This window comes from Bombina bombina, chromosome 7 (assembly GCF_027579735.1).
Source record: "Bombina bombina isolate aBomBom1 chromosome 7, aBomBom1.pri, whole genome shotgun sequence".
Lineage (NCBI taxonomy): Eukaryota > Metazoa > Chordata > Amphibia > Anura > Bombinatoridae > Bombina > Bombina bombina.
The window spans coordinates 199,463,158-199,483,850 of NC_069505.1; the positions used below are offsets into that span (position 1 = coordinate 199,463,158).

Consider the following 20,693-nt stretch of genomic DNA (forward strand, 5'->3'; position numbering starts at 1 on the left):
TTAGTAAGAGTACATACGTATAGATCTACTGTTATCTAATTAGTAAGAGTACATACGTATAGATATACTGTTACCTAATTAGTAAGAGTACATACGTATAGCTCTACTGTTATCTAATTATTAAGAGTACATATGTATAGCTCTACTGTTATCTAATTATTAAGAGTACATACATATAGCTCTACTGTTGTCTAATTAGTAAGAGCACATACATATAGCTCTACTGTTGTCTAATTATTAAGAGTACATACATATAGATCTACTGTTGTCTAATTAGTAAGAGTACATACATATAGCTCTACTGTTGTCTAATTAGTAAGTGTACCTACGTATAGCTCTACTGTTGTCTAATTAGTAAGAGTCCATACATATAGATCTACTGTTGTCTAATTAGTAAGAGTACATAAGTAGCCAGAGGCAGAACGTTTCTTCACTTTCTGCGATGAGATTTTTTTTTTAGAACATTTTTCTGCATGTCATTTTCAAATAAAATTCAATTTTAAATTAGGCAGTTACACTAAAGCACCAGCTCAAGTGCAATGGGTTTATTAACTGGAGAATAAAGCTAAGTTTTTAAAATCTCTCAAATAAAAATATTTAACTTTTTTTTTTTTAATCTAACATCACAATTTAGAAATGTAGTAATAAAAAAGGTACATTCAGAAGTCACATCTTTGTAGATCAGGAAGGCTAAGGGGGAGGGTTGAAAGATTCCCTGAGAGCCAGTCAATTATAAATGTACTGCTGCTTTGCAGCGCTGCTCCATATTTGACTGTTCTCTTCAAACAGCACTTCACTCTGGATGCACTGTTAAGAAAAAATAACAGTGCAAAAAGAGCAAAGCTCTGTTTGAGGTAAACAGTCTAATGTGGAGCAGTTCTGTAAATTGAAAGTCCTAAGAGTTCCCATGTGTCCTATTCTTTCTGCAGACATGCTGCATTTTCTGCAATTACATCTCAGATCACTGCATGTTCTGCCTTGGGGCATAAGTATAGCGCTACTGTTGTCTAATTATTAAGAGTATATACGTATAGCTCTACTGTTGACTAATTAGTAAGAGTACATACGTATAGATCTACTGTTGTCTAATTACTAAGAGTACATACGTATAGATCTACTGTTGTCAAATTATTAAGAGTACATACGTATAGATCTACTGTTGTCTAATTAGTAAGAGTACATACGTATAGGTCTACTGTTGTCTAATTAGTAAGAGTACATATGTACGGCTGTACTGTTGTCTAATTAGTAAGAGTACATACGTATAGCTCCTCTGTTGTTTAATTAGTAAGAGTACATACGTATAGTTCTACTGTTGTCTAACTAGTAAGAGTACATACGTATAGATCTACTGTTGTCTAATTAGTAAGATTACATACGTATAGATCTACTGTTGTCTAATTAATAAGAGTACATTCATATAGATCTACTGTTGTCTAATTAGTAAGAGTACATACATATAGATCTACTGTTGTCTAATTAGTAAGAGTACATATGTATAGCTCTACTGTTATCTAAATAGTAAGATTACATACGTATAGATCTACTGTTGTCTAATTAGTAAGAGTACATTCATATAGATCTACTGTTGTCTAATTAGTAAGAGTACATTCATATAGCTCTACTGTTGTCTAATTAGTAAGAGTACATAGGAATAGTTCTACTGTTGTCTAATTAATAAGAGTACATAAGTATAGCACTACTGTTTTCTAATTAGTAAGAGTACATACGCATAGATCTACTTTTGTCTAATTAGTAAGAGTACATACATATAGCTCTACTGTTGTCTAATTAGTAAGAGTACATATGTATAACTCTACTGTTCTCTAATAAGTACGAGTACATACGTATAGCTCTACTGTTGTCTAATTAGTATGAATATATACGTAATGCTCCTCTGTTGTCTAATTAATAAGAATACATACGTACAGCACCTCTATTGTCTAATTAGTTAGAGTACATATGTATAGCTCTACTGTTGTCTAATTAGTAAGAGTACATACGTATAGCTCTACTGTTGTCTAATTAGTAAGAGTACATACGTATAGATCTACTGTTGTCTAATTAGTAAGAGTACATATGTATAGATCTACTGTTGTCTAATTAGTAAGAATACATATATATAGCTCTACTGTTATCTAATTAGTAAGATTACATATGTATAGATCTACTGTTGTCTAATTAGTAAGAGTACATTTGTAAAGATCTACTGTTGTCTAATTAGTAAAAGTACATATGTATAGTTCTACTGTTGTCTAATTAGTAAGAGTACATACATATAGCTCTACTGTTGTCTAATTAGTAAGTGTACCTAAGTATAGATCTACTGTTGTCTAATTAGTAAGAGTACATACGTATAGATCTACTGTTGTCTAATTAGTAAGAGTACATACATATAGCTCTACTGTTGTCTAATTAGTAAGAGTACATATGTATAGATATACTGTTGTCTAATTAGTAAGAGTACATTCGTATAGATCTACTGTTGTTTAATTAGTAAGAGTACATATGTATAGCTCTACTGTTGTCTAATTAGTAAGAGTACATACGTATAGATCTACTGTTATCTAATTAGTAAGAGTACATACGAATAGCTCTACTGTTGTCTAACTAGTAAGAGTACATATGTATAGCTCTACTGTTGTCTAATTAGTAAGAGTACATACATATAGATCTACTGTTGTCTAATTAGTAAGAGTACATACGTATAGATCTACTGTTATCTAATTAGTAAGAGTACATACGTATAGATATACTGTTACCTAATTAGTAAGAGTACATACGTATAGCTCTACTGTTATCTAATTATTAAGAGTACATATGTATAGCTCTACTGTTATCTAATTATTAAGAGTACATACATATAGCTCTACTGTTGTCTAATTAGTAAGAGCACATACATATAGCTCTACTGTTGTCTAATTATTAAGAGTACATACATATAGATCTACTGTTGTCTAATTAGTAAGAGTACATACATATAGCTCTACTGTTGTCTAATTAGTAAGTGTACCTACGTATAGCTCTACTGTTGTCTAATTAGTAAGAGTCCATACATATAGATCTACTGTTGTCTAATTAGTAAGAGTACATAAGTAGCCAGAGGCAGAACGTTTCTTCACTTTCTGCGATGAGATTTTTTTTTTAGAACATTTTTCTGCATGCCATTTTCAAATAAAATTCAATTTTAAATTAGGCAGTTACACTAAAGCACCAGCTCAAGTGCAATGGGTTTATTAACTGGAGAATAAAGCTAAGTTTTTAAAATCTCTCAAATAAAAATATTTAACTTTTTTTTTTTTAATCTAACATCACAATTTAGAAATGTAGTAATAAAAAAGGTACATTCAGAAGTCACATCTTTGTAGATCAGGAAGGCTAAGGGGGAGGGTTGAAAGATTCCCTGAGAGCCAGTCAATTATAAATGTACTGCTGCTTTGCAGCGCTGCTCCATATTTGACTGTTCTCTTCAAACAGCACTTCACTCTGGATGCACTGTTAAGAAAAAATAACAGTGCAAAAAGAGCAAAGCTCTGTTTGAGGTAAACAGTCTAATGTGGAGCAGTTCTGTAAATTGAAAGTCCTAAGAGTTCCCATGTGTCCTATTCTTTCTGCAGACATGCTGCATTTTCTGCAATTACATCTCAGATCACTGCATGTTCTGCCTTGGGGCATAAGTATAGCGCTACTGTTGTCTAATTATTAAGAGTATATACGTATAGCTCTACTGTTGACTAATTAGTAAGAGTACATACGTATAGATCTACTGTTGTCTAATTACTAAGAGTACATACGTATAGATCTACTGTTGTCAAATTATTAAGAGTACATACGTATAGATCTACTGTTGTCTAATTAGTAAGAGTACATACGTATAGGTCTACTGTTGTCTAATTAGTAAGAGTACATATGTACGGCTGTACTGTTGTCTAATTAGTAAGAGTACATACGTATAGCTCCTCTGTTGTTTAATTAGTAAGAGTACATACGTATAGTTCTACTGTTGTCTAACTAGTAAGAGTACATACGTATAGATCTACTGTTGTCTAATTAGTAAGAGTACCTGCGTATAGATCTACTGTTGTCTAAATATTAAGTATACCTATGTATAGATCTACTGTTGTCTAATTAGTAAGTGTACATATGTATAGATCTACTGTTGTTAAATTAGTAAGAGTACCTACATATAGCTCTACTGTTGTCTAATTAGTAAGAGTACATACGTATAGATCTACTGTTGTCTAATTAGTAAGAGTACATATGTGTAGATCTACTGTTGTCTAATTAGTAAGATTACATACGTATAGATCTACTGTTGTCTAATTAGTAAGAGTACATACGTGTAGCTCTACTGTTGTCTAATTAGTAAGAGTACATACGTATAGATCTACTGTTGTCTAATTAGTAAGAGTACATACGTACCCAGAGGCAGAACTTTTCTTCACTTTCTGCGATGAGATTTTTTTTGAGAAAATTTTTCTGCAGGTCATTTTCAAATAAAATTCAATTTTAAATTAGGCAAATACACTAAAGCACCAGCTCAAGTGCAATGGGTTTATTAACAGGAGAATAAAGCTAACGGCTAGATTATGAGTTGTGCGTTAGGGTTAAAAAGCAGAGTTGAGAGGTCCCAACGGTGCTTTTTAACGCCCGCTGGTATTACGAGTCTTGAAATGACAGGCTCACCGCTCAATTTTTTGGCCAGACTCGGAAATTCCCGCAAATCCACTTATGTCAATTGCGTATCCTATATTTTCAATGGGACTTGCCTAGCACCAGTATTATGAGTCTGACAAAAAGTGAGCGGTACACCATCTCCTGGCAAGACTGATACCGCATTTAAAAGTCAGTAGTTAAGAGTTTTACACTACAACACTGTAGCATAAAACTCTTAACTAAAGTGCTAAAAAGTACACTAACACCTATAAACTACCTATTAACCCCTAAACCGAGGCCCCCCCCACATCGCAAACACTAAAATAAATATTTTAACCCCTAATCTGCTGAATCGGACATCGCCACCACTATAATAAACATATTAAATCCTAAACCGCCACATTCCCGCATCGCAAACACTAGTTAAATATTTTTAACCCATAATCTGCCTGCCCTATCGCCGACACCTACCTACATTTATTAACCCCTAATCTGCCACCCCTATATTAAATGTATTAACCCCTAAACCTAAGTCTAACCCTAAACCTAACCCCCCCTAACTGAAATATAATTTTAATAAATCTAAATAAAATTACTATCATTAGCTAAATTATTCCTATTTTAAACTAAATACTTACCTGTAAAATAAACCCTAAGATAGCTACAATATAACTAATAGTTACATTGTATCTATCTTAGGGTTTATTTTTATTTTACAGGCAACTTTGTATTTATTTTTACTAGGTACAATAGTTATTAAATAGTTATTAACTATTTAATAACTACCTAGTTAAAATAAAGACAAATTTACCTGCAAAATAAAACCTAACCTATGTTACAATTACACCTAACACACTATAATTAAATTAACTACCTAAACTAAATACAATTAATTACAATTTAAATAAATTATCTAAAGTGCGAAAAAACCCCCACTAAATTACAGAAAATAATAGAATAATTACAAGAATTTTAAACTAATTACACCTATTCTAACCCCCCTAACAAAATAAAAAAGCCCCCCAAAATAAAAAAGCCCTACCCTACACTAAATTACAAATAGCCCTTAAAAGGGCTTTTGCGGGGCATTGCCCCAGAGTAATCAGCTCTTTTACCTGTAAAAAAAAGTAAGTAAAGTGAAAAAATACCCCCCCAACATTAAAACCCACCACCCACACAACCAACCCTACTCAAAAACCCACCCAATACCCCCTTTAAAAAAAACTAACACTAACCCCTTGAAGATCACCCTACCTTGAGAAGTCTTCACCCAACCGGGCCGAAGTCCGCCACGAAGCCGGCAGAAGTGGTCCTCCAGACGGGCAGAAGTGGTCCTCCAGATGGGCAGAAGTCTTCATCCAGACGGCATCTTCTATCTTCATCCATCCGGCGCGGAGCGGCTCCATCTTCAAGGCATCCGACATAGAATTCTATCAGCCAATCGGAATAAAGGTAGAAAAAATCCTATTGGCTGATGAAGTTCAATCCTATTGGCTGATCCAATCAGCCAATAGGATTGAGCTGGCATTCTATTGGGTTATTGGATCAGCCAATAGAATGCAAGCAATAGAGTAGGTGTAATTAGTTTAAAATTCTTGTAATTATTTTATTTTCTGTAATTTAGTGGGGGGGTTTCAGTACTTTAGATAATTTATTTAAATTGTAATTAATTGTATTTAGTTTAGGTAATTAATTTAATTATAGTGTAGTGTTAGGTGTAATTGTAACATAGGTTAGGTTTTATTTTACAGGTAAATTTGTCTTTATTTTAACTAGGTAGTTATTAAATAGTTAATAACTATTTAATAACTATTGTACCTAGTTAAAATAAATACAAAGTTGCCTGTAAAATAAAAATAAACCCTAAGATGGATACAATGTAACTATTAGTTATATTGTAGCTATCTTAGGGTTTATTTTACATGGTAAGTATTTAGTTTTAAATAGGAATAATTTAGTTAATGATAGTAATTTTGTTTAGATTTATTAAAATTATATTTAAGTTGGGGGGGGTAAGGTTTAGGGTTAGACTTAGGTTTAGGGATTAATACATTTAATATAGTGGCGGCGACGTTGTGGACAGCAGATTAGGGGTTAATAAATGTAGTTAGGTTGCGGCGACATTGGGGTCGGCATATTAGGGGTTAATAAATATAATGTAGGGTTCGGCGATGTTGGGGGCATCAGATTAGGGGTTCATAAATATAATGTAGGTGGCGGCAGTGTCCGGAGCGGCAGATTAGGGGTTAATAATATAATGTTGGTGTCTGCGATGTCAGGGGCGTCAGATTAGGGGTTAATAAGTGTAAGATTAGGGGTGTTTAGACTCGGGGTTCATGTTAGGGTGTTAGGTGTAGACATAACTTTTATTTCCCCTTAGGAATCAATGGGGCTGCGTTAGAAGCTGATCACTGCTTTTTTGCTTGTTTGTTTTGTTTTTTTTCAGCCGGCTCTCCCCCATTGATTCCTATGGGGAAATTGTGCATGAGCACGTTTTACCTGCTCACCGCTACCGTAAGCAGCCCTGGTATTGAGGTGAGATGTGAAGCTAAATTTTGCTCTTCGCTCACTTTTTTGCGGTTAACGCCAGGTTTGTAAAAACCCGTACTACCAGCGTTGTCTGCAAGTGAGCGGTGAGGGAAAACTGCTCGTTAGCACCGCACCCCTGTTAACGCAAAACTGATAATCTAGGTGTAAGTTTTTAAAATCTCTCAAATAAAAATGTTTTACTTTTTTTTTAATCTAACATCACAAGGTAGAAATGTAGTAATAAAAAAGGTACATTTAGAAGTCACAGCTTTGTAGGTCAGGAAGGTTAAGGGGGAGGGTTGAAAGATTCTCTGAGAGCCAGTCAACAATAAATGTACTGCTGCTTTGCAGCGCTGCTCCATATTTGACTGTTCTCTTCAAACAGCACTTTACACTGGATGCACTGTTAAGGAAAACTAACAGTGCAGAAAGAGCAAAGCTCTGTTTGAAGTGAACAGTCTAATGTGGAGCAGTTCTGTAAAGTGAAAGTCCTAAGAGTTCCTACATGTGTCCTATTCTTTCTGCAGACATGCTGCATTTCTGCAATTACATCTCAGATTACTGCATGTTCTGCCTTGGGGCATAAGTATAGCCCTACTGTTGTCTAATTAGTAAGAGCATATACATATACCTCTACTGTTGTCAAATTAGTAAGAGTACATACGTATAGATCTACTGTTGTCTAATTAGTAAGAGTACATATGTATAGATCTACTGTTGTCTAATTAGTAAGAGTACATACGTATAGTTCTACTGTCGTCTAATCAGTAAGAGTACATATATACAGCTCCTCTGTTGTCTAAGAGTACATATGTATAGCTCTACTGTTGTCTAAATAGTAAGAGTACATACATATTGCTCTACTGTTGTCTAATTAGTAAGAGTACATACGTATAGATCTACTGTTGTCTAATCAGTAAGAGTACATTCGTATAGCTCTACTGTTGTCTAATTAGTAAGAGTACATACGTATATTTCTAATGTTGTCTAATTAGTAAGAGTACATATGTATAGCTCTACTGTTGTCTAATTAGTAAGAGTACATACATATATCTCTACTGTTGTCTAATTAGTAAGATTACATACATATATCTATTGCTGTCTAATTATTAAAAGTACATACGTATAGCTCTACTGTTGTCTAATTAATAAGAGTACATACGTATAGTTCTACTGTTGTCTAATTAGTAAGAGTACATACGTATAGCTCTACTGTTGTCTAATTAGGAAGAGTACATACGTATAGCTCTACTGTTGTCTAATTAGTAATAGTACATAGGTATAGTTCTACTGTTGTCTAAATAGTAAGAGTACATACATATTGCTCTACTGTTTTCTAATTAGTAAGAGTACATACGTATAGATCTACTGTTGTCTAATCAGTAAGAGTACATACGTATAGCTCTACTGTTTTCTAATTAGTAAGAGTACATACATATATCTATTGTTGTCTAATTATTAAAAGTACATACATATAGCTCTACTGTTGTCTAATTACTAAGAGTACATACGTATAGCTCTACTGTTGTCTAATTAGTAAGAGTACATACGTATACCTCTACTGTTGTCTAATTAGTAAGATTACATACTTATATCTATTGTTGTCTAATTAGTAAGAGTACATACATATAGCTCTACTGTTGTCTAATTAGTAAGAGTACATACATATAGCTCTACTGTTGTCTAAATAGTAAGAGTACATATGTATAGCTCTACTGTTGTGTAATTAGTAAGAGTGCATTTGTATAGTTCTACTGTTGTCTAATTAGTAAGAGTACATACGTATAGCTCTACTGTTGTCTAATTAGTAAGAGTCCATATGTATAGTTCTACTGTTGTCTAATTAGTAAGAGTACATACGTATAGCTCTACTGTTGTCTAATTAGTAAGAGTACATACATATCCTACTGTTGTCTAATGAGTAAGAGTACATATGTATAGCTCTACTGTTGTCTAATTAGTAAGAATACATATGTATAGTTCTACTGTTGTCTAATTAGTAAGAGTACCTGCGTATAGTTCTGCTGTTGTCTAATTAGTAAGTGTGCATATGTATAGATCTACTGTTGTGAAATTAGTAAGAGTACCTATATATATATATATATATATATATATATATATTAGTTTTTAATATACAGTGTGTGTGTAGTATATATATATATATATATATATATTTTACATAACTGGTCCGTGAACCCCCATTTGAATAACCCACGAGCCGCCACTGCCTACATATAGCTCTAGTGTTGTCTAATTAGTAAGGGTACATACGTATAGCTCTATTGTTGTCTATTTAGTAAGAGTACATACGTACAGCTCTACTGTTGTCCAATTAGTAAGAGTACATACATATCCTACTGTTGTCTAATTAGTAAGAGTACATACGTATAGCTCTACTGTTGTCTAATTAGTAAGAGTACATATGTATAGCTCTACTGTTGTCTAATTAGAAAGAGTACATACGTATAGCTCTACTGTTGTCTAATTAGTAAGAGTACATATGTATAGCTCTACTGTTGTCTAATTAGTAAGAGTACATACGTATAGCTCTACTGTTGTCTAATTAGTAAGAGTACATATGTATAGTTCTACTGTTGTCTAATTAGTAAGAGTACATATGTATAGTTCTACTGTTGTCTAATTAGTAAGAGTACATACGTATAACTCTACTGTTGTCTAAATAGTAAGAGTACATATGTATAGCTCTACTGGTGTCTAATTAGTAAGAACATATACATATAGCTCTACTGTTGTCAAATTAGTAAGAGTACATACGTATAGATCTACTGTTGTCTAATTAGTAAGAGTACATACGTATAGATCTACTGTTGTCTAATTAGTAAGAATACATACGTATAGATCTACTATTGTCTAATTAGTAAGAGTACATACGTATAGTTCTACTGTCGTCTAATCAGTAAGAGTACATATATACAGCTCCTCTGTTGTCTAATTACTAAGAGTACATATGTATAGCTCTACTGTTGTCTAAATAGTAAGAGTACATACATATTGCTCTACTGTATTCTAGTTAGTAAGAGTACATACGTATAGATCTACTTTTGTCTAATCAGTAAGAGTACATTCGTATAGCTCTACTGTTGTCTAATTAGTAAGAGTACATACGTATATTTCTACTGTTGTCTAATTAGTAAGAGTACATACGTATAGATCTACTGTTGTCTAATTAGTAAGAGTACATATGCATAGATCTACTGTTGTCTAATTAGTAAGAGTACATATGTATAGCTCTACTGTTGTCTAAATAGTAAGAGTACATACATATTGCTCTACTGTTTTCTAATTAGTAAGAGTACATACGTATAGATCTACTGTTGTCTAATCAGTAAGAGTACATACGTATAGCTCTACTGTTGTCTAATTAGTAAGAGTACATACATACGGCTCTACTGTTGTCTAATTAGTAAGAGTACATACGTATAGCTCTACTGTTGTCTAATTAGTAAGATTACATACATGTATCTATTGTTGTCTAATTAGTAAGAGTACATACGTATAGCTCTACTGTTGTCTAATTAGTAAGAGTACATATGTATAGCTCTACTGTTGTCTAAATAGTAAGAGTACATACGTATAGTTCTACTGTTGTCTAATTAGTAAGAGTACATACGTATAGCTCTACTGTTGTCTAATTAGTAAGAGTACATATGTATAGCTCTACTGTTGTCTAATTAGTAAGAGTACATACGTATAGCTCTACTGTTGTCTAATTAGTAAGAGTACATACGTATAGCTCTACTGTTGTCTAATTAGTAAGAGTACATACGTATAGATCTACTGTTGTCTAATTAGTAAGAGTACATATGTATAGCTCTACTGTTGTCTAATTAGTAAGAGTACATACGTATAGCTCTACTGTTGTCTAATTAGTAAGAGTACATACGTATAGCTCTACTGTTGTCTAATTAGTAAGAGTACATACGCATAGCTCTACTGTTGTCTAATTAGTAAGAGTACATACGTATAGATCTACTGTTGTCTAATTAGTAAGAGTACATATGTATAGCTCTACTGTTGTCTAATTAGTAAGAATACATATGTATAGTTCTACTGTTGTCTAATTAGTAAGAGTACCTGCGTATAGTTCTGCTGTTGTCTAATTAGTAAGTGTGCATATGTATAGATCTACTGTTGTGAAATTAGTAAGAGTACCTATATATATATATATATATATATATATATATATATATATATATATATATTATTTTTTAATATACAGTGTGTGTGTAGTATCTATCTATCTATCTATCTATCTATATATATATATATATATATATATATATTTATATATATTTTACATAACTGGTCCGTGAGCCCCCATTTGAATAACCCACGAGCCGCCACTGCCTAAATATAGCTCTACTGTTGTCTAATTAGTAAGGGTACATACGTATAGCTCTATTGTTGTCTATTTAGTAAGAGTACATACGTACAGCTCTACTGTTTTCTAATTAGTAAGAGTACATACATATCCTACTGTTGCCTAATTAGTAAGAGTACATACGTATAGCTCTACTGTTGTCTAATTAGTAAGAGTACATATGTATAGCTCTACTGTTGTCTAATTAGTAAGAGTACATACATATAGTTCTACTGTTGTCTAATTAGTAAGAGTGCATATGTATAGTTCTAATGTAGTCTAATTAGTAAGAGTACATACGTATAGTTCTACTGTTGTCTAATTAGTAAGAGTACATATGTATAGCTCTACTGTTGTCTAATTAGTAAGAGTACATACATATCCTACTGTTGTCTAATTAGTAAGAGTACATACATATAGATCTACTGTTGTCTAATTAGTAAGAGTACATATGTATAGCTCTACTGTTGTCTAATTAGTAAGAATACATACGTATAGTTCTACTGTTGTCTAATTAGTAAGAATACATACGTATAGTTCTACGGTTGTCTAATTAGTAAGAGTACCTGTGTATAGTTTTGCTGTTGTCTAATTAGTTAGTGTGCATATGTATAGATCTACTGTTGTGAAATTAGTAGGAGTGCCTATATATATATATACATATATATATATATATATATATTATTTTTTAATATACAGTCTGTGTGTAGTATATATATCTATAAATCTATATATATCTATATATATCTATATATATATATATATATATCTATTTTACATAACTGGTCCGTGAACCCCCATTTGAATAACCCACGAGCCGCCATTGCCTACATATAGCTCTACTGTTGTCTAATTAGTAAGAGTACATACGTACAGCTCTATTGTTGTCTAATTAGTAAGAGTACATACATATCCTACTGTTGTCTAATTAGTAAGAGTACATACGTATAGCTCTACTGTTGTCTAATTAGTAAGAGTACATATGTATAGCTCTACTGTTGTCTAATTAGTAAGAGTACTGTCATACTGGTTTAGGAAATCTAAAATAAAGACACAGTATTTTGAACAGGTCAGGTGAATCACAACTGCTGAGATGGAAGGTGGCAACAATAGAGAGTGTATGTAGCAAGAAGATACTGAAAACCACAATAGTCACAGGATGTGTGAAGGCGGCTTTCCTGTATCAGCAGGCTGTAATTAATGTAAAGGAGGAGATTCGCTATGTTAACCCTATTGCAGGCTGAAAAGAGTGGCTACACTCTAGTCTGCAGTGAAAACATGAAACACAGTTCCTCCGGTAAGATGTTAATCAGAATACCCAAATTTATAGGAGATAAATGGTCAGAATGAACGATCAGTAATTATATGAAGTGTCAGCAGGCTTGTGTAAGTAAACTTGGAGCTTCACATATGAGAGTAGATATATGCGAAGGTTGGAACAATGTTAATAAACAAAAGAACACTGACAAGAAGACATATGCATTTTGAGAATATTATAATGGTAAGCGTTATAGTGCTGGCACATATCAAGGCTGAGAGTCAGAAGTAGTAACACTTACAGCGTAGTCGGAAGAGCAGGCTAGAGCTGAGTAGCGAGAGAGAGAGCAGCTGGCGTGTGACGTCACCGCGGTAGTTGCGGAGCTCCGTGGAAGTGCTGAGACAGGAGACAGGAGCAGTAGCGTCCAAGGTAATTGTAAGAAAACAATTGAAGTGGAGGTTAGTAAATCACAGGAGTTTCAGAGGAAACTGAAGGTTGCAAGTAAAAAGCAACAGCAGCAAAGTTCGTGAGAAAACTTGAATCCAAAGAAAAACTTGCTGGTAGCAAATTTGAGTGAGCAGAGTTCAGACAAAACTGGCTAGGCAATTGAAGTGTATATCAATACTAAGCAAAGAATGAGTGAAACAGGTGTGCCTTAAATAGGGTGGAGACAGGTATGAGAAGCAGTGATCCTTAAAGGGACAGTACAACCAAGGATAGTGTATATGGCAGAGATGTATATCCTGACAGGATCCCCCCTTCAAAGAGCGACTCCGGAGCTCAGGGTCCAGGAGAGTCGGGATTCCGTTGATGAAAACGAGACACCAACCTGGGTGCGGAGATGTTAACAGAGGGTTCCCAAGAATCCTCATCAGGTGGGTAACCCTTCCAGCTTACCAGGTACTGTAAAACCCCATTCATCATGCGGGAATCTTTGATGGATTGAACCTCATATTCGATATCAGGGTCGACAGAAACCAGAGGAAGAGAAGAAGATGAGGCGGAACCCCTCACTGCCCGGTAAGGTTTCAGAAGGGAGACATGAAATGTCGGGTGGATTTTCATAGTAGGAGGTAGGGTGAGACGAACAGCATTGGCATTGACGATATGAGCTATGGGATAAGGACCAACAAAGAGTGGGGATAACTTCCTGCATGGAGTGTTCATACGTAAATGTTTTGTAGAAAGCCATACCAAGTCACCTACTTCATATTTTGGAGGAGCTGTCCTGCGTCTGTCGTAGTACCGTTTATAGAGCCTTTTTGCGTTTTCAATGGAGGATTCAATACGAGTGAAATTCGAGGAAATGCTTTGGGAAAGCTCAGCGATTGAAGGAGAAGAAGAATCTTGAGTAGGATACAATTGGAATGTTGGATGAAATCCGTAATTTGAGTAGAATGGAGTTTGATTAGTGGTGGCATGTAAGGTGTTGTTATAGCAAAATTCAGCGTATGGTAGTAAGTCCGCCCAAAGATGTTGTTCAGAAGAACAAAAAGACCTTAGGAATTGTTCCAGCCATTGGTTACAGCGTTCGGTCTGTCCATTTGACTGGGGATGGTATGCGGTTGTAAGCCGCCTGTCAATATGGAAGAGTTTGCAGAACTCCGACCAGAGTTTACTGGAGAATTGAGTGCCTCTGTCACTTAAAACGGTCTTTGGCAGGCCATGCAGCTTGATGACATTAGAAATAAGAAGCTGAACAGTTTCTATTGAAGTAGGTAGTTTATGGTACGGGATAAAATGACACATTTTTGTGAAAAGATCCACTACAACCATGATGGTGTTGTTCCTTGAGGAAAGAGGTAGGTCGACTATAAAATCGAGAGCAATTTCGGACCACGGTGTCTTAGGAGTAGGTAAAGGCAGTAAAAGACCATATGGTGGTTGTTTATTCCTTTTTGATATGGTACAAATGCTGCAGGAGTGGACATGTTGGGATACATCGGCAGTCATATTTGGCCACCAATAACTCCTTTTCGCTAATTCCAGGGTCTTTTTTATACCAGGGTGACCAGCGAGTGGAGAGTCATGTAATGATTCCAGCAGAGGTAGACGGAGTATGGGAGGAATGTATAAACGGGAGCCATGATAATAACATCCATCGGACTTCAACTGTAGTTCCTGTAGTGGTTTTAAAGAATCCTTCTGTTGTTCGGTATGAATAATAGGCCTGGTGTCGTATGTGAAACAAAGGAAATTTTCCGAAGGAATTATACTTTGTTGAGATGGTTGTGAGATGGACTCAGGTGGTATGCGAGAAAGTGCATCAGCTTTCTGATTTTTTGTTGAAGGTCGATAGGTAATAAGGAAATTAAAACGTGAGAAAAACAAATTCCATCTAACTTGACGGGAGGTGAGTGTTCGGGAGGTTTTTAAATACTGAAGGTTACGGTGATCAGTATAGATGAGAGTAGGGTAGGTAGTACCCTCTAAAAGATGTCGCCAATGTTCCAGGGATAGTTTAATTGCAAGTAGTTCTTTATCCCCGATAGGATAGTTTTGTTCAGAGATGTTTAAGGTCCTGGAATAAAAACCGACAGGATGGAGAGGTTTATCTAGATTCTCCCGTTGTGATAGTACTGCTCCAATTGCGAAGTTGGATGCATCAACCTCTAAAATGAACTGAAGTTTTGGGTCAGGAAAACGTAGAATGGGTGCACTGGTGAATTTCTGTTTGAGTGTATTAAAAGCTGATTGACAGTCTTGAGTCCACTTGAATGGAATCTTGACTTTTGTGAGTGTGGTTAGAGGAGTTGCCAGTTTAGAAAAATCTTTGATAAACTTACGGTAGAAGTTTGCGAAACCCATAAAGGATTGAACCTGGCGTCTGGTCTTTGGGGTAGGCCAGTTCAGTACTGCTTCAATTTTTTTATTCTCCATAAAAATTCCTGAAGGGGATATTTCATATCCAAGGAAAGATATGGTCTGGGAATTGAAAACACATTTTTCAGCTTTTGCATAGAGGAAATTGCTTCTAAGCCGGGAAAGAACTTGCCTCACATGTAGAATGTGCTGTTCTAAAGTTTTAGAGTAGATGAGAATATCATCTAAGTATATGACTATGTTGACATCAAGGAGGTCTCTAAAAAGATCATTTATTAAGTGCTGAAAAGCAGCAGGCGCATTACACAACCCGAATGGCATGACTACGTACTCGAATAAACCATAACGGGTTCGGAACGCAGTCAGCCATTCGTCTCCTGATCTTATTCGGAGAAGGTTGTAAGCACCCCTTAAATCCAATTTTGTAAAAAACTTAGCTCCCTCTAGTCTCTCAATAAGCTCTGGTATGAGGGGTAAAGGGTAGCGGTTTTTTACCGTAATTTTATTTAGCTGACGGTAATCGACTATAGGTCTAAGAGTGCCGTCTTTGTTTTTAACAAAAAATATTCCGGCCCCAGCCGGCGAGGTCGAGGGTCGGATGAACCCTTTTCTAAGGTTCTCTTCTAAATATGTCTTTAGGTGTTTTAGCTCAGTATGAGATAAGGGAAATATGTGCCCAATCGGGATCTCTGACCCAGGGAGTATGTCTATGGGGCAGTCGTATTTTCTATGTGGAGGCAGACTCTCTGCCTCCTTTTTGCTAAAAACATCAGAAAAATCGCTATAAACCTCTGGTATGGGTGGTATGTCCGGAGTGTCAGAAATTTGTAATACTGTACTGGGGAGACAAGTACTTTGGCAGTATGATGAATTGTAATTAAGTGTGGAATTGGACCAGTCTATCTGGGGGTTGTGTGCATGCAACCATTGCATCCCCAAAACCACCTGAGAGACCGGGCAATTTATTACATCGAAAGAGAGATATTCTCTATGCTGATCATGAGAGACCACAAGTAGGGGTATGGTATGAAATTCAACAGGCCCAGAAGAAATATTTTTTCCATCTATCCCTCTCAAATAAACAGGAGACTGTTTCTGCATCAGTGGTATTTTATTTACAGTGCAAAATTCCTTATCTATATAAGAAGCCGTGGCACCAGAATCAATTATCGCGGTGGCGTGAAGACGAAGTTGTTCCCACTGTAACAGAAGAGGGATTTTTATGTAAATAACTGAACTCTGTTGAGTAGTACAACAATAAAAGTCTGTTAAGGTCTTACCCTTGTTTTGTTTTAGGAGAGAAGGGCAGTCTTTCACAGTGTGTTCGTCAGAGGCACAGTACAGGCATAGATTATTGGAACGACGTCTGAGCTTCTCTTGAGGAGACAGAGGACCTTTGATGAAGGCAATGTCCATGGGTTCAGGGGTGTTTTTGTGTAAGGAAGAGGCATGTGTGGGGTAGGAAGTTTTCCTAGGGTTAGAGTCATGCCCAGTCTTTTCTTGGTACCTTTCCCTGAGGCGCCTATCTATTGTAATACTAAGTGACATGAGGTCTTCTAAGGTATCTGGGATATCTGTGCGAGACAACTCGTCTTTTATTCCCTCAGAGAGGCCGAGTCTGAACTGGTTCCTAAGGGACAGATTGTTCCATTGAGAGTCCTTTGCCCATTTTTTTAAATTCTGTGATGTAGTCTTCGACTACCCTCTTCTTTTGCTTAAGGCCACGCATGGCGTTTTCAGCTGTAAGCTGTTTGTATGGATCCTCATACAATTGATCCATTGAGACAAAAAAATTATCCAAAGAATTCAATATCTCTTCATTATTCTCAAAGTAAGTGTTTGCCCATGTACGGGGTTCACCTCTAAGGTAAGATATGGTCGTGAGTACTCTAATCCTATCGTTTGGGTAGGTATGAGGTCTCAAAGCAAACAATAACAGGCATGCATTTTTAAACTCTCTGTAGAGAGTCCTGTCTCCATGGAAACAATCTGGAGGACTAACCTGGGGTTCATATATAGGTGTTCTTTTGTCTACTACATCCCTAATGTATGCTTTAAGGTTATCATTCTCCACTTTTAATGCGTTTAAACCATTTGTTAACAAATCTACTCTTTGTGTTAATGCCTGCATGTGAGTGTTAATCTCAGCTGGATCCATAGGTTTTAAAAGGGCTTAGTATTCTGTCATACTGGTTTAGGAAATCTAAAATAAAGACACAGTATTTTGAACAGGTCAGGTGAATCACAACTGCTGAGATGGAAGGTGGCAACAATAGAGAGTGTATGTAGCAAGAAGATACTGAAAACCACAATAGTCACAGGATGTGTGAAGGCGGCTTTCCTGTATCAGCAGGCTGTAATTAATGTAAAGGAGGAGATTCGCTATGTTAACCCTATTGCAGGCTGAAAAGAGTGGCTACACTCTAGTCTGCAGTGAAAACATGAAACACAGTTCCTCCGGTAAGATGTTAATCAGAATACCCAAATTTATAGGAGATAAATGGTCAGAATGAACGATCAGTAATTATATGAAGTGTCAGCAGGCTTGTGTAAGTAAACTTGGAGCTTCACATATGAGAGTAGATATATGCGAAGGTTGGAACAATGTTAATAAACAAAAGAACACTGACAAGAAGACATATGCATTTTGAGAATATTATAATGGTAAGCGTTATAGTGCTGGCACATATCAAGGCTGAGAGTCAGAAGTAGTAACACTTACAGCGTAGTCGGAAGAGCAGGCTAGAGCTGAGTAGCGAGAGAGAGAGCAGCTGGCGTGTGACGTCACCGCGGTAGTTGCGGAGCTCCGTGGAAGTGCTGAGACAGGAGACAGGAGCAGTAGCGTCCAAGGTAATTGTAAGAAAACAATTGAAGTGGAGGTTAGTAAATCACAGGAGTTTCAGAGGAAACTGAAGGTTGCAAGTAAAAAGCAACAGCAGCAAAGTTCGTGAGAAAACTTGAATCCAAAGAAAAACTTGCTGGTAGCAAATTTGAGTGAGCAGAGTTCAGACAAAACTGGCTAGGCAATTGAAGTGTATATCAATACTAAGCAAAGAATGAGTGAAACAGGTGTGCCTTAAATAGGGTGGAGACAGGTATGAGAAGCAGTGATCCTTAAAGGGACAGTACAACCAAGGATAGTGTATATGGCAGAGATGTATATCCTGACAAGTACATAGGTATAGCTCTACTGTTGTCTAATTAGTAAGAGTACATACGTATAGCTCTACTGTTGTCTAATTAGTAAGAGTACATACATAGCCTACTGTTGTCTAATTGTTAAGAGTACATATGTATAGCTCTACTGTTGTCTAATTAGTAAGAGTACATACGTATAGCTCTACTGTTGTCTAATTAGTAAGAGTACATACGTATAGCTCTACTGTTGTCTAATTAGTAAGAATACATATGTATAGTTCTACTGTTGTCTAATTAGTAAGAGTACCTGCGTATAGTTCTGCTGTTGTCTAATTAGTAAGTGTGCATATGTATAGATCTACTGTTCTGAAATTAGTAAGAGTACCTATATATATATATATATATATATATATATATATATATATATTATTTTTAATATACAGTGTGTGTGTAGTATCTATCTATCTATCTATCTATCTATCTATCTATATATATATATATATATATATATATATATTACATAACTGGTCCGTGAGCCCCCATTTGAATAACCCACGAGCCGCCACTGCCTACATATAGCTCTACTGTTGTCTAATTAGTAAGGTTACATACGTATAGCTCTATTGTTGTCTATTTAGTAAGAGTACATACGTACAGCTCTGCTGTTGTCTAATTAGTAAGAGTACATAATATCCTACTGTTGCCTAATTAGTAAGAGTACATACGTATAGCTCTACTGTTGTCTAATCAGTAAGAGTACATATGTATAGCTCTACTGTTGTCTAATTAGTAAGAGTACATACGTATAGTTCTACTGTTGTCTAATTAGTAAGAGTGCATATGTATAGTTCTAATGTTGTCTAATTAGTAAGAGTACATACATATAGTTCTACTGTTGTCTAATTAGTAAGAGTACATATGTATAGCTCTACTGTTGTCTAATTAGTAAGAGTACATACATATCCTACTGTTGTCTAATTAGTAAGAGTACATACATATAGATCTACTGTTGTCTAATTAGTAAGAGTACATATGTATAGCTCTACTGTTGTCTAATTAGTAAGAATACATACGTATAGTTCTACTGTTGTCTAATTAGTAAGAATACATACGTATAGTTCTACGGTTGTCTAATTAGTAAGAGTACCTGCGTATAGTTTTGCTGTTGTCTAATTAGTTAGTGTGCATATGTATAGATCTACTGTTGTGAAATTAGTAGGAGTACCTATATATATATATATATATATACACACATATATATATATATATATATATTATTTTTTAATATACAGTCTGTGTGTAGTATATATATCTATATATCTATATATATATATCTATATATATATCTATATATATCTATATATATATATATATCTATTTTACATAACTGGTCCGTGAACCCCCATTTGAATAACCCACGAGCCGCCATTGCCTACATATAGCTCTACTGTTGTCTAATTAGTAAGAGTACATACGTACAGCTCTATTGTTGTCTAATTAGTAAGAGTACATACATATCCTACTGTTGTCTAATTAGTAAGAGTACATACGTATAGCTCTACTGTTGTCTAATTAGTAAGAGTACATACGTATAGCTCTACTGTTGTCTAATTAGTAAGAGTACATACATAGCCTACTGTTGTCTAATTGTTAAGAGTACATATGTATAGCTCTACTGTTGTCTAATTAGTAAGGTTACATACGTATAGCTCTATTGTTGTCTATTTAATAAGAGTACATACGTACAGCTCTACTGTTGTCTAATTTGTAAGAGTACATACATATCCTACTGTTGCCTAATTAGTAAGAGTACATACGTATAGCTCTACTGTTGTCTAATTAGTAAGAGTACATATGTATAGCTCTACTGTTGTCTAATTAGTAAGAGTACATACGTATAGTTCTACT

The 20,693-nt window shown here is 35.2% G+C and overlaps 1 protein-coding gene and 1 long non-coding RNA gene across 3 annotated transcripts in view; one reads left to right on the plus strand and one right to left on the minus strand.

Moving 5' to 3' along the window:
- SHANK2 (SH3 and multiple ankyrin repeat domains 2) overlaps nucleotides 1-20,693 on the plus strand; it is a 1,433,430-nt gene that overhangs the window by 591,565 nt on the left and 821,172 nt on the right. The gene's annotated exons all lie outside the window — the stretch shown is intronic.
- LOC128666131 (uncharacterized) lies at nucleotides 16,740-18,780 on the minus strand. Its single transcript, XR_008403207.1, has 2 exons — nucleotides 16,928-18,780; nucleotides 16,740-16,847 (listed from the first exon to the last, which is right to left on the minus strand). It is a non-coding gene; the product is annotated as an uncharacterized LOC128666131 (long non-coding RNA).